The sequence below is a fragment of the Odocoileus virginianus genome, chromosome 6, assembly GCF_023699985.2.
Source record: "Odocoileus virginianus isolate 20LAN1187 ecotype Illinois chromosome 6, Ovbor_1.2, whole genome shotgun sequence".
Classification (NCBI taxonomy): domain Eukaryota; kingdom Metazoa; phylum Chordata; class Mammalia; order Artiodactyla; family Cervidae; genus Odocoileus; species Odocoileus virginianus.
The window spans coordinates 14464753-14477564 of NC_069679.1; the positions used below are offsets into that span (position 1 = coordinate 14464753).

Consider the following 12812-nt stretch of genomic DNA (forward strand, 5'->3'; position numbering starts at 1 on the left):
GTCACAGAAGCCACGGGAGAAGCATTTCAAGGAGAAGAGATCAACAGGTCAAATGCTGGGGTCAACTGGATTAGGGCAAAGTCCAAGATCTTCTAACACTCTAATCTATACACCTCCCCAGTCTCCAGCTGTTGACAAAGAACACTGCTTAGGACTGCTGTGTTTCATGATCTCCATTTTAATACCACTGAATAACAAAATACATTTATTTATTCATCTTGAAGATCAGTAGAGAAACAGTTGTGCTCCAAAGAACACCCAGGGCAGGGTCACCTGGAAGTCTCCTGAGGGCCAAGGCCCATGTCTGAGGAAGGAGCTCATGCAGCAGACCCAGAACCCTGAAAAGTTCCTGACTCTCTGAGGACAAACCCCTGGGCCTCAGTTCCCTTGTCTAAAATGTGGTTGTGAAGAATATCTGAGCTAATTCTCCCGATGAAAACATCTTATGCTGTGGCTGACACTTGTTTAGTTGCTAAGTCATGTCCAACTGGTCTTGCGATCCCGTGGACTGTAGGCCACCAGGCTCCTCTGTCTATGGGATTTCCATGGCTGACACTTAGGAATCACCAAATAACTGCTAATTAATATTCCCTGTCCTCCTTCCTTCAAAGGCCTTAAAGACCTTTAAACCTGTCATGATTCTTACAACCTGAAGAGACACAGGGAAAGCCAGCCTTAGAGAACTGACGTGCCTTCCGTAAAGCCACCCAGAAGATGAGCTGCCAAGCCAAGATTAGAGCCTGGGGCTGCTAAGTCTCAGTCAAGGATTCTGGCATCCACAGCCCACAGACGCCCAGAATCCTGTCATAACTGAGTAATCCCTCCCTCAATAACCATCACATCTTACGTAAATCTGAAGTTTATCCATAACTGGACAAACCTGTAGACTTCTCTAAAGAATCTGAACCCTCAGAGCCCTCCCGGCCTCCCTCACCACAGAGGAGCCCAGGACCAAGCACAGGAGAAAAGGAACCCAAGAGTCGTACTGCCCACATCACTTCTTCCAAATATTATCTAATATTAGCTTTGTCCGTGACCTGAAGCTGAGCTCAGCTAAGCAGACTTCCAAGACCCTTCTGCTCAGCAGAATCCCTTTTCAGACAGAAGACCCAAGACTGACATTGTCTTGGCTCACTCTGATCACTGTATTCCTTCCTTTGTTTCTGAAATGCCAACCTAAAGTGTGCCATTAAGGCAATGTTCAGTAGGTAAGCCACCTCTAAGAATATATAAATGTTAAATAGTGATAATGCTGTGGAGAAAAATAAAGCAGAGAAAGGGGGTTGGGGTCTCTACATAGAGAGAAGGGCAAGGGGCAATTTTGAATGGAGTGATCACAGAGAAGACATTTGCCTAATCATCTTTCTCAGAAATAAAGATAGGGTCAACTCAAAACATAATCTGGAAGTCACTGAGCCTTTCTTGGCCTGTTACTTCACCGTGTACTGTTATGAGATGTGAGATGCCTATGTTTTCAGTTCAGGACACATGGGGTAGAGAAAAGTGCCTTGGATCATGAATGACAAGACCTGGGTTCCATACGCACTTCCACCACTTACCAGCTGGGTGAATTTGGGGGAGTCAGCCCGTTTGTCAGTTGCCTCATCTATAAAGAAGGACTAATATCTATCTACCTATCTCTGTCTGTCTATCACAGGAGAAGCCTTTTTCAGTAGCATGGGCCAGACTAATGATGGCATTCTGCCTTTAGTTCACCATCTCCTCCTAAGGATCCTAAAATTGAAGGAATTTTCTTTTATTTCAAGTGATGCAAATCACTTAACCAAGGTCCTCAGAAATGACTTTCCTATGGCACTTCCCTGGTGGTCCAGTGGTTAAGACTCTGAGCTTCCAGTGCAAGGGGTATGGGTTCAAGCCCTTGTCTTGGAACTAAGATCCCACATGCTGTGTGGTGCAGCCAAAAAAAGTATTTAAAAACATACACACACAACTTTTCTTTCATTGATCTTACTCAATCAACTATTTCTTAAGAGCTTCCCTGGTGGCTCAGTGTTGAAGAATCTGACTGCCAGTGCAGATGCAGGATCAGTCCCTGGGTCAGGAAGATCCACTGAAGAAGGAAATGGTAACCCACTCCAGTATTCTTGCCTGGAGAATCCCGTGGAGAGAGGAGCCTGGCGGGCTATAGTCCATGGGGATCGCAAAAGAGTTTACACAAGAGTTTATGCAACTGAGCAACTAACACTTGCTCCAAGTAAAGAGCTACAGAGTACTTATTTAAAAAGAAAAAAAAAAAGACATCATTATTTGTAACTCAATTCCTGCCATTAAGTTGTTTTAATAGTAATAACTAAACATTCACCCTTTCTTTTTAGGTCCTACAAGCTTTGCCCTGAACTGTGGCCATGGGCTTTTGGGGTCAAGGAAGGAGTCTGAATGTCTGACTTCCATATCCACTCTGCACATGACTGGTGCTCATTAAAGTTATTCTCTAGGTAAGAGCTTCCCTGTAGCTCAGACAGTAAAGAATCCGCCTGCAATGCAGGAGACCTGGGTTTGACCCCTGAGTGGAGAAGATCCCCTGGAAAAGGGAATGGCAACCCACTCCAGTATTCTTGCCTGGAGAATCCCATGGACAGAGGAGCCTGGATGGCTACAGATCATGGGGTCGCAGAGAGTCAGACACAACTAAGTGACTAACACTACACTACTACTACTAGGTAAGAGACCTGGATGAAAGCATATGAAGACTGTCCCTACCCCTGGGTATGACTGAACAATGCTTTGAAGACTTCGGCTCCACCAAGAAAATTCCTCTCAAATGCCAGGCTGTGCTTGTTCCAGCATAAACTGCCCTCAAGAGTTCTGCATCCACCACAGTATCAGGTCTTCATAAGACTTTGAGTCACAGACAGCTAAAGTAAGCCTCTCCATGGCTACCACCCAGGCCAGGACTGAGGCCCTGAGATCCCCCTGATCAATGGATCTGCTCAGTTGATCTCACATAGGGCTGCATACAAATGGTCTGCTCCAGCACACACTCTATACCACAGTGACCATTTTAGCATGCCTGCCTCCTTTTTTTTTCCTTTAGTAAGTTTATTTATTTTTGGCTGTACTGGCTCTTTGTTGCTGCGTGGGCTTTTCTCTAGCTGAAGCGAGCAAGGGCTATTTTCTTTTTTTTTTTCATTTATTTTTATTAGTTGGAGGCTAATTACTTTACAATATTGTAGTGGTTTTTGTCATACATTGACATGAATCAGCCATGGATTTACATGTATTCCCCATCCCGATCCCTCCTCCCGCTTCCCTCCCCATCCCATCCCTCTGGGTCTTCCCAGTGCACCAGCCCTGAGCACTTGTCTCATGCATCCAATCTGGGCTGGTGATCTGTTTCAATGCTGTTTTCTCGAAACATCTCACCCTCGCCTTCTCCCACAGAGTCCAAAAGTCTGTTCTGTACATCTGTGTCTCTTTTTCTGTTTTGCATATAGGGTTATCATTACCATCTTTCTAAATTCCATATATATGTGTTAGTATACTGTAATGGTCTTTATCTTTCTAGCTTCCTAGATGCCCATCCGCAGACGAATGGATAAGGAAGCTGTGGTACATATACACCATGGAATATTACTCAGCCATTAAAAAGAATTCATTTGAATAAGTTCTAATGAGATGGGCTATTTTCTAGTTGCAGCATGCGGACTTCTTATTGCAGTGGCTTCTCTTGTACAGCACAGGCTAACAGTTGTGGCACACCGGCTCAGTTGCTCTGCGGCATGTGGGATCTTCCTGGATCAAGGACTGAACCTGTGTCTCCTGCACTGGCAGGATCCTTTACCACTGAGCCACCAGGAGAGCCCCCGACTCCCTTCTAAACGTGAATTCCTCCGTAAGAGGGCTGGTGTCTTCTCTCAGCACCTGACGGTGCCTAATAGAAAAGATTGGGTGCGTGCCTAGCAAACGCTACCTGCTGCAGACACCATGCTGCCCCAGTGACCCAGGCCTGGAGTCATTCCCTCAGGCCTTCTGCAGGCAGATATGCTTCTCTTACCTAGGCTAGCTCATGGCATTTCTGACCTGGGAAGGATACCATGAAAAATCATACTCATTAGCAGTGATTAGCTGATTTCATTTTTTCATTGTCTCCTAACAAAAAATAAGGCTTTTGGGGAAGGGGGGTGGGTATGAAAAAACAAAATATGACCCAGAAAGGCAGGTAAAGGTCTAGAGCAGAGGGTGCCACAGTGACGTGAGATCTGGCAGCCATGCTAATCAGCACAGGATCCAACAGTCCCTGACACAAGCTCAGGAAGGAGAGTGGGTGAGCGTTTCCAACTCCCTTCATCCAAGGCAAGATCTGTGCAGAATCTGGCCATCAGGGAGCCATGGATTCCCAGGCATTTGCATCTTCTTGTTGAGACCACAGCCTCAGCCTTGGATGTCCCAATTTCACCCCCTCATACCATTTTTTTCCCTCTGCAGATTGCAGAAAAATCCCAGAGTCCAACCAGACATTTTCCTCTCAGCAGCTCCTGGTTAGTAGGAAACAGAGGTGGCCAATAGGATGCTGGCTCAAATCAGCCTCATCCATTTGGCAGTCCTGGCCAACCGCAGCTGGCAAGAACGCAACAGGAAATAAGGGAGGAGCTCAAAGTACATTCCTCACTGCTCAGAGCTGGAGCTGGAACCAGCGACACCGGTTTGCTGCCAGTTTTGATAAGCTAGTCAACAAAGCCTCTCCAACTGAACACTGCCTCCTGTTCTGTCCTTCAGAGGGTTTCTGTCCCAGTTTGTCTCTCTACACCCAACGAAGAGCAAAGAGTAAGTATGCGGGAGAGGGGAGAGGAGCATTGGTGGCATGTTTTGTTCTTCTTCTACTTAAAGAACGAATGGGTTTTCCCTGGCGGCTCATGGGTGAAGAATCTGCCTGCCAATGCAGGAGACACAGGTTCAATCCCTGATCTGGGAAGATCCCACCTGCCTCGGAACAACCAAGCCTGTGTGCCACAACTATTAAGCCTGTACTCTAGAGCCTGGGAACTACTGAGCCTGTACTGCAATGAGAAGCCTGCACACCACAACTAGAAAAAAGCCCTAGCCAGCAACGAAGACCCAGCACAGCAAAAAATAAATAATTTAATTTTTTAAAAAAGAATGAAAAAAGACTGCATTGTGTAGTGCTAGAAAGGAAACTGGGCTAAAAGTCTAGAAATCTAAATCTGAGGCCTGGTTCTGCTACTCACAAGTTCATGAACTTATGCCATCCACATCACTCCCTGAACCAGTCTTCATGCAAATGATGGTGCTGGTCCATGTGACAACCACATGTACAAAGTACTCTCAATAAGCAAAGGAAGCAACTGAAGCTCAGAGCGACTTGCCAAAAGTATGCAGCAAGGGAGTGGTTGAATGTCAAGGTCAGGATTTTTCAGATCCCCAAACCCATTAAGCCACATGCCACTGTTAAACAACCTCTAAACTTCCTTTCAGCTCTAATGTTCTGGAATTTCTTGAATGACCCCTCACTGTCACTTTTTTCTTCCTTCATCAGTTCATGGCACCAAGATTTGAAAGCTAAATTATCCAACTGCTCTATGGTCATAAAGGCAAATACGACAAATTATTCAAGGACATCCCCTCACACACACACACACACACACACACACACACACACACACACCCCGAGATCCCTAGGGCTGCAGCGCGCGCGCACACACACACACACACACCCCGAGATCCCTAGGGCTGCAGCGTGCGCGCGCACACACACACACACACTCCAATATCCCTAGGGCTGCAAGAGCTCCTACCCCCTCCATACACTTATCCTTCCATTACTTACAAGGAAAATAATCATGGAAGGCCTTAAGGAACAGAAAGTCAAAGTCGCTCAGTTGTGTCTGACTCTTTGTAGGTCCATGGAATTCTCCAGGCCAGAATACTGGAGTGGGTAGCCTTTCCCTTCTCCAGGGGATCTTTCCAACCCAGGGACCGAACCTAGGTCTCATGCATTGCAGGCAGATTCTTTACCAACTGAGCTATCAGGGAAGCAACAGAAAGCTTCCTGAATTCACCTGTCTCCTTTCTTTTTTCCTCTAATAACTACTTAAGGCAACTACTAAGGAACATTTTAATGTAGCAAACAATGTTTATTTCTTCTCATTTACTTTTAGAACTGTTTGTTTCTCTTTGTTGTCTACTAATGCCTGCTTTATGATCCAAAAGTCAGCAGGGCAGGCACATTTTGAGTCTGGGTGCCAGCCAAAGGTACCATATGATCAGGAGGCCTTTAGACAAGCTGGTGATGATCTTACCCTTCCTATGGTGGCTTCCACTCAAGGTAGCCTGACTCCACACATTCTAAACAGATCACAAATAGCAAATAACAGCAGTTACCAAACAAAGTAGTAAAGCAGAAAATAAGCCATGTGTTAAAACCAAGTGTCATACTTCAATTCTCTTCTCCCTGTGCCAGTAGGTAGTTGAGAGAAGTTATTCTGGCTGTAAGCAGGGTCATGCCTAAACCAGGCATAGTATTGACTGCAAGAGGGAGATGCAGACAGGCAATGAGGATGTTCCAGAAGAGACACACGATTTAGACAATTAGACTCTTAAAAAAAAAGAAGTCTGTATCTCAGAGAACAGGCCCAAAGAACAGGACAGAGGTTAAAAATAATAGGGGAAAAGTTACCCTAGAGTTTAATCAAAAGAGATCTGTCAATATTTGGCTTGTTCTGCAAGAGACCATCCAGGAGAAGCAATTAACATAAAGCAAATTCAGGGGAAGAGCTGTGGTGTGTCCTATACTGGCAAGGGAGCTGGCACTCTCATGGACTGCTGGTAGAAGTACAAACTGGCTTACTCTCCTTTTTCAGTCTCCATTAACATTTAAAACTTCTGTCCAGCAATTGTAGGCATTTATGAGAAAAACTCAACACTCTTTACAATAGTAGTGTTTCCAATGACTCCCATCATTCCGGAAATAGTTACATAAACTATAGACATTATGGAGCAGTGAAAAAATTGAAAAAGATCTTTAGGGGGAGATATGGAAAGATTTTTCAAGATATATCATTAAGATAGAAAAGCAAGTTATAAAACCCTATGTATAGTGTGCTCTCATTTATGTAAAAATAAAATATAACTATAAAACACTCACAAGGGCTTCCATGGTGGTTCAGTGGTAAAGAATCTGCCTGCTCATGCAGGAGACACAGGTTTGATTCCTGGTCCCGGAAGATCCCACATGCCTCAGGGCAACTAAGCCACAACCACTGAGGCTGTGCTCTAGAGCCCCGGGGAACCTCACCACTGAGCCCATGTGATGCAACTGCTGAAGCCCGCATGCTCAGAGCTTGGGCTCCACAGTGAGAGAAGCCACCACAATAAGAAGTGTGCACACTGCAACTAGAGAATAGCCCCTGCTCACCACAAGTAGAGAAAAGTCTGCACAGCAATGAAGACCCAGTTAAAAAAAAAAAAAATACACACAAAACCATGTACTTCTATATGTACATAAATACATGGAAAAGAATCTAGAAGATATATATGAATTCGATTATAGTGGTTATAAGAATTGGGGAGTGAGGATCAAAGAGAGTTTCCCATATCTGTGTTATTTGAAATTTGTTTTAGAAATGTATTTTTGTGTAGTAAATAATGATCAAAACAAAAACAAAAACCAAAAACCCTACAAGTGAACTAAAGTATAAAAGCCACCTTTATGTATGAAACAAAAGATGTTCTAGACACATCTTTAGTGAAAAAAGCAAGTTACCAAACACTAGGATGGTATAATCTAATGATGGTGAATGAACATCAGCCTGGAGAAGAGAGGCCTGAGTTCAAATCTTCACTCTGCCACTTAACAGTCCCTTCATCATGGGTAAGCTGCTTAAGTTTTTCCAAAGCGTTGGTTTAAGGATTACCTAGTTCATGAAGTTGAAGTGAAATGTATAAAAAGTACTTTTTACAGGGCCTGGCATAGATAAGCACTCAGTAAATGGTAGCCATTATTTGTATTAACAATAATAAATTCAGTATCAAAAATTGGTTCTAAGGGAGCATTTCAAAGAGACTCTTTATGATATATAATGATTGAGTCTTAACATTAATCAATATTATTTTTCAAATTACTAATTCTGTGAGTTCTAGTCATTAAATTTTAGAGTTGGAGAGAATCCCAGGAATTCATTTAACCTGGTGATTCCTAAATCTGGCTGCTGACAAAGGTCCATATAGTCAAAGCTATGGTCTTCCCAGTGGTCTCGTACGACTCTGACAGCTGGACCGTAAAGAAGGCAGAACGCCAAACAATTGATGCCTTTGAACTGTGATGCTGCAGAAGACTCCCGAAAGTCCCCTGGACAGCAAAGAGATCAAACCAGTCAATCTTAAAGGAGATCAACTCTGAATATTCACTGGCAGGACTGATGAAGAAGCTGAAGCTCCAGTATTTTGGTCATCTGATACAAATAGATGACTCATTGGAAAAGTCCCTGATGCTGGGAAAGACTGAAGGCAGGAGGAGGAGAGGGCGTCAGAGGATGAGATGGCTGGACAGCATCACCAATGCAATGAACATGAACTTGGGCACACTCTGGGAGATGGTGAGGGACAGGGGGGCCCTGTGTGATGCAGTCCATGGGGTTGCAAAGTCGGACATGACTGGCTGACTAAACAATAACAAAAAATCTGGCTACACAGGAGAATTAGTGCAAAAGCTTTAGGGGAAGGAAACAGACATTCCAAGGATCCACTTCAGAATTTGTGGAGGTGGGACTGAATGATCTCTATATTTACAAACCTGCATCTAACACGTGTGCTTGTACATGCACAGGACACCTCTGGGAGGGGAACTGGGGGATGAAGGTGGAAGGAAATTTCATTGCACTACCTACTCCCTTTTGTAGTGTTTACCTTATTTACCTACTCAAAAAATAAGTTATTTTAAAAAATAAATAATAAGCTCCTCCAGGGGAAGTTACTCCAGAGGCCAGAATGGTGTTCTTTATCCTTTGCCCCTGAAATTTCACTTCAGAAAATCACAAAAGATTTCTGTATAAAGATGTGGGTGTCCATCATAGAAGGAAAATACAACAAACCTGCAAACATACTAAATGTCTAACAAAAAGAAATGGTTTTATGAATTATAGTATATCCATGATGAGATATTACATGTTCATTTAAGCATTTTTTATTTTTATTTAGAGAGAGGTCTTTATTTGCTTTACACAGCATTAAAAATTATATATTATACACTGCATATGTGCGGGCTGTCACTAAGTCATGTCCAACTCTTTTGTGACCCCCTAGACTGTGGTCCACAAGGCTCCTCCATCCATGGAATTTTCCAGGCAAGAATACTGGAGTGGGATGTCATTTCCTTCTCCACATTAAGCATTCTTTCATCTGATTTTTTAATTGCATAAGAAAATACGATACAATATGAACTGAACAAAACAGGATACAAACGTGTACAAGTAGCCTAATTATAATTTTGGAGTAGGAAGATGGTGAGAAATGTCTATAAAAACATAAAAGGAAATACAGTATATATGAAAACAAGCCTGTGCCCTTTACTCTTCACTCCACCACCTCTCCTCAGCCCTTGCCCCGCTTCAGAAACTGGCTTCAAATCCTGTTGAGGAAGGACTTCCCTGGTAGTCCAGTGGCTAAGACTCCATGCTCCCAATGCAAGGGGCCTGGGTTTGACTCCTGGTCAGAAAAACTAGATCTCACGTGCTACAGCTAAGAGTTACCATGCAATAACTGAAGAACCTGCATGCTGTAATGAAGATCACTGCAACTAAGACCCAGCACAGCCAAATAAATAAATATATATTAAAAAACAAATCCTACTGAGGAGCCTAAGCCACATTATACTATGGAGTGACCTCCCTTAGTCATCATATAATTATCTTACTCATCATACTTTTTGTAACTTTCTGTGTCCTCCATCCAGAGGACAAATACTTGCCACAACTGGGAAATGTCACTGACTCTAAAGCAACTATGACACCTTGATATGTGGCTCTATGCCAATCAATACATTTGCTGAATAGCTGGGAATTGTCAGGCTTTAGGCTAGTGTTACGTGTACTTCACTCTAAAGACCTGGATTTCTGCCCTCACAAAGCTAGCATCTCACCTCTGTGGACAGCTAAGACACACATACACAAGAAAGAGTAAGTAACAGTATTGTTGTTATTGTTTAGTCATTAAGTTGTGTCTAACTCTTTTGCAATCCAATGGATTACAGCCCACCAGGCTCCTCTGTCCATGGAATTCTCCAGACAAGAATACTGGAGTGGGTAGCCATTTCCTTCTCCACGGGATTTTCCTGACCCAGGGATTGAACCTGCATCTCCTGCATTAAAAAGCAAGATTCTTCACCACCGAGCCACCTGGGGAGCCCAAGTAACAGTACAAGAGGACCCAAAAGCAGCACAGGGAATAGGTGCTAATGAGTTTGCACACAGACACAGAAAATTTACTACCCTTTATTGTATATTCTTGTATATTCTATTTCCCCCTGAACCAAAATATAAACCCCTTTGATGTAACAATTCTATCTCATCCCCTTTTTTCATATCTAAACCTAATGCCTTGTGTGTCTGGCAGATAGTAGGTGCTTAATAAATGTTGCTTAAATTTATGATATTCTATGCTCTGTATAGTGAATATGCAAATTTCTGAGTGAATTAATTACTGCAGTATGAATAATAGTGGGAAATGCCATCTAAGTGCACAGTGGTTAGGAGAATAGATGAGGTAGAACTTGCTCCTGGTATATTTCAGACTGAAGAAGGTTGGGAAACGTTGGGGCGGCTGCTGTCAGGAGGCTCTGCTCACCCAGTGGAGTCCTCACAGACTTCAGTTCTTTAGTGAAGGGCTAGGCAGGGGAGTCTAGATTTGCACTGAATATAGTTTCCTTCACTCTTTAGAGGAGAAAAACAATGACAAGCAAGCTGTCCCTCTTTTTTCCAGGTTGGACCATGGGAGTGACCTTAACAGAGTCCTTGGCACCAGCTGCAACACACTCTTGTCAATCCACACCCCAACCTCCTTCTTTTGCTCCATATATATACACCACCTACAACACACCCTTGTCAATCCACACCCCAACCTCTATTCTTCTGCTCCATATATATCTCCAGTTGTTCTCCTATTCTCCTCTCCAGCCCTCTGTCAAGGACAGAAGCCATGCTAGTCATCAGAGTCATCTCTTTGAAATCTTAGCTAGGAATCAGTGCTCTAAATCCTCCAGGGAAGCAATTATCTTCTTTGAAGAGAAGTCTCATCCCTAAAATGTTGACAGACCACAAAGATCAAACTCAAAGTTCACCCTGAATGCCAACAAGGAAAGTGAAGTGAGAATGCGCCCTGAATTTTCCTATCCTGAACTTTCTTGGTTCTCCAGGACACAGGACACATTTAAGGATGACTATGTCTATCTAGAAAAAACCTTCCAAGTTCATCTGGCTTGGGGCAAACTTTAACCACTCTAGACAGATATGCATCTATCTCCCAAAGAGTTCCTTCACTAGAGCATGTCACTGACTTGCAAGGAGGAAGTTCTCCTTCATTTCTAACCTAAAGCACTCCCATTAAAATTGAGATTTATTTCTTTAGAAGATATTCAAGCCAGCAAATCAGCATCCTCTGTATCACTATTTCTCAGGCTATTCAAGCATGCTAATGTTTGCAACCCACAACTCAACCTCTAACCTTTAGAAGCTTCAAGATAATCTCATTTCTCCAATCCTACTAATACTAATTATTTTCCTTTACAATAAGTTCCACTTTCCGTTATTTCCCATCTCTGTCTCTTCACACCTCCCTCGGATTTCTTTCCACTCTTAGGCTGTTCTTCCCTCTTCAACCCTTCAACCTCTTTCCCCCTACCTGCCCATCCCTAAGTTTCCCATCCTGAATGGACAGAAGCCCTGCTTTATCACCTCCTACTTTTCTGACCTAGCATTCTTCCCTGTAGGAATGTTAATTAGCATGTAGGATTTAATTAATTCAGCAGTTAATTAAAAATGGGAGAGAAAGAGTGGGCGAGGAGGCGGGCGGGAGAGGCAGAGCCCGTCTCGGTGCAGAAGGCACTGCAGATGGTTCTGGGTTGGTTGGCACCATGCCACCGCCCTCCAACCCCCGCCCCAACAGTACGCAGAGTGAGGGGGAGGGGCAAAAGTGAGGGGCACAGCCTGGCAGAGCCTCTAGACAGACTCATTCAGTCCTGCCGCCGCTTCATGCTGGGGAGAGACAGAAAGAGGGAGAAAGCGAGAGAAAGAGCGGGAGAAATGAGGACAAACCAGAGTCAGGAAGAGCAAAAGAAGCGGGTGTCGGAGCCAAATGACTGGGAGAAGCAGAGAGCTTGTTCATCCCCAAGAGAGGCAGCATCTTGGGGCTCTCCGGCTCCTGAAGACCATTGAGGACAAGATGGGAAAAAACTGCCACTCATCCTCTGGAGAAAAAGGGATCGTCTACTCTGACAATCAGGGACCCACTCTGCAGCCATCTGCCCCTCACATGCTGCTTCTTCAGATGAGCAGGCGATGAGGAAGATAGCGACTGAAAAGGAAAGATGGGGGTGTGGAGGGAGTGGGTACAGATGGGCAATGGTGAGCAAGTGGACGAGCAGATTTAAGGAAGAGGAATGAAGGGTATTCAAGAAGGGAAGGCAGAAGTGGGACTAGATGAAGGAGAAGATATAATGGAAAAGAAAGAGGAGGAAGTCAGGGGCAGAGCCATGCTTTGTTTGCCAAGAAGGATGAAGCGGGCTGGAGTGTCTGTGCAGAGGACTTCCACACCTGATCTTGCCTAGCCTAGGTCAACAGGGG

At 44.0% G+C, this 12812-nt stretch overlaps 1 long non-coding RNA gene across 1 annotated transcript; it reads left to right on the forward strand.

Annotated features, from left to right (window-relative positions):
* Window positions 1-4627: 4627 nt before the first annotated feature.
* LOC139035579 (uncharacterized) lies at window positions 4628-10621 on the forward strand. The gene is made up of 2 exons (XR_011488186.1): window positions 4628-4785; window positions 10226-10621. It is a non-coding gene; the product is annotated as an uncharacterized lncRNA (long non-coding RNA).
* Window positions 10622-12812: the final 2191 nt, after the last annotated feature.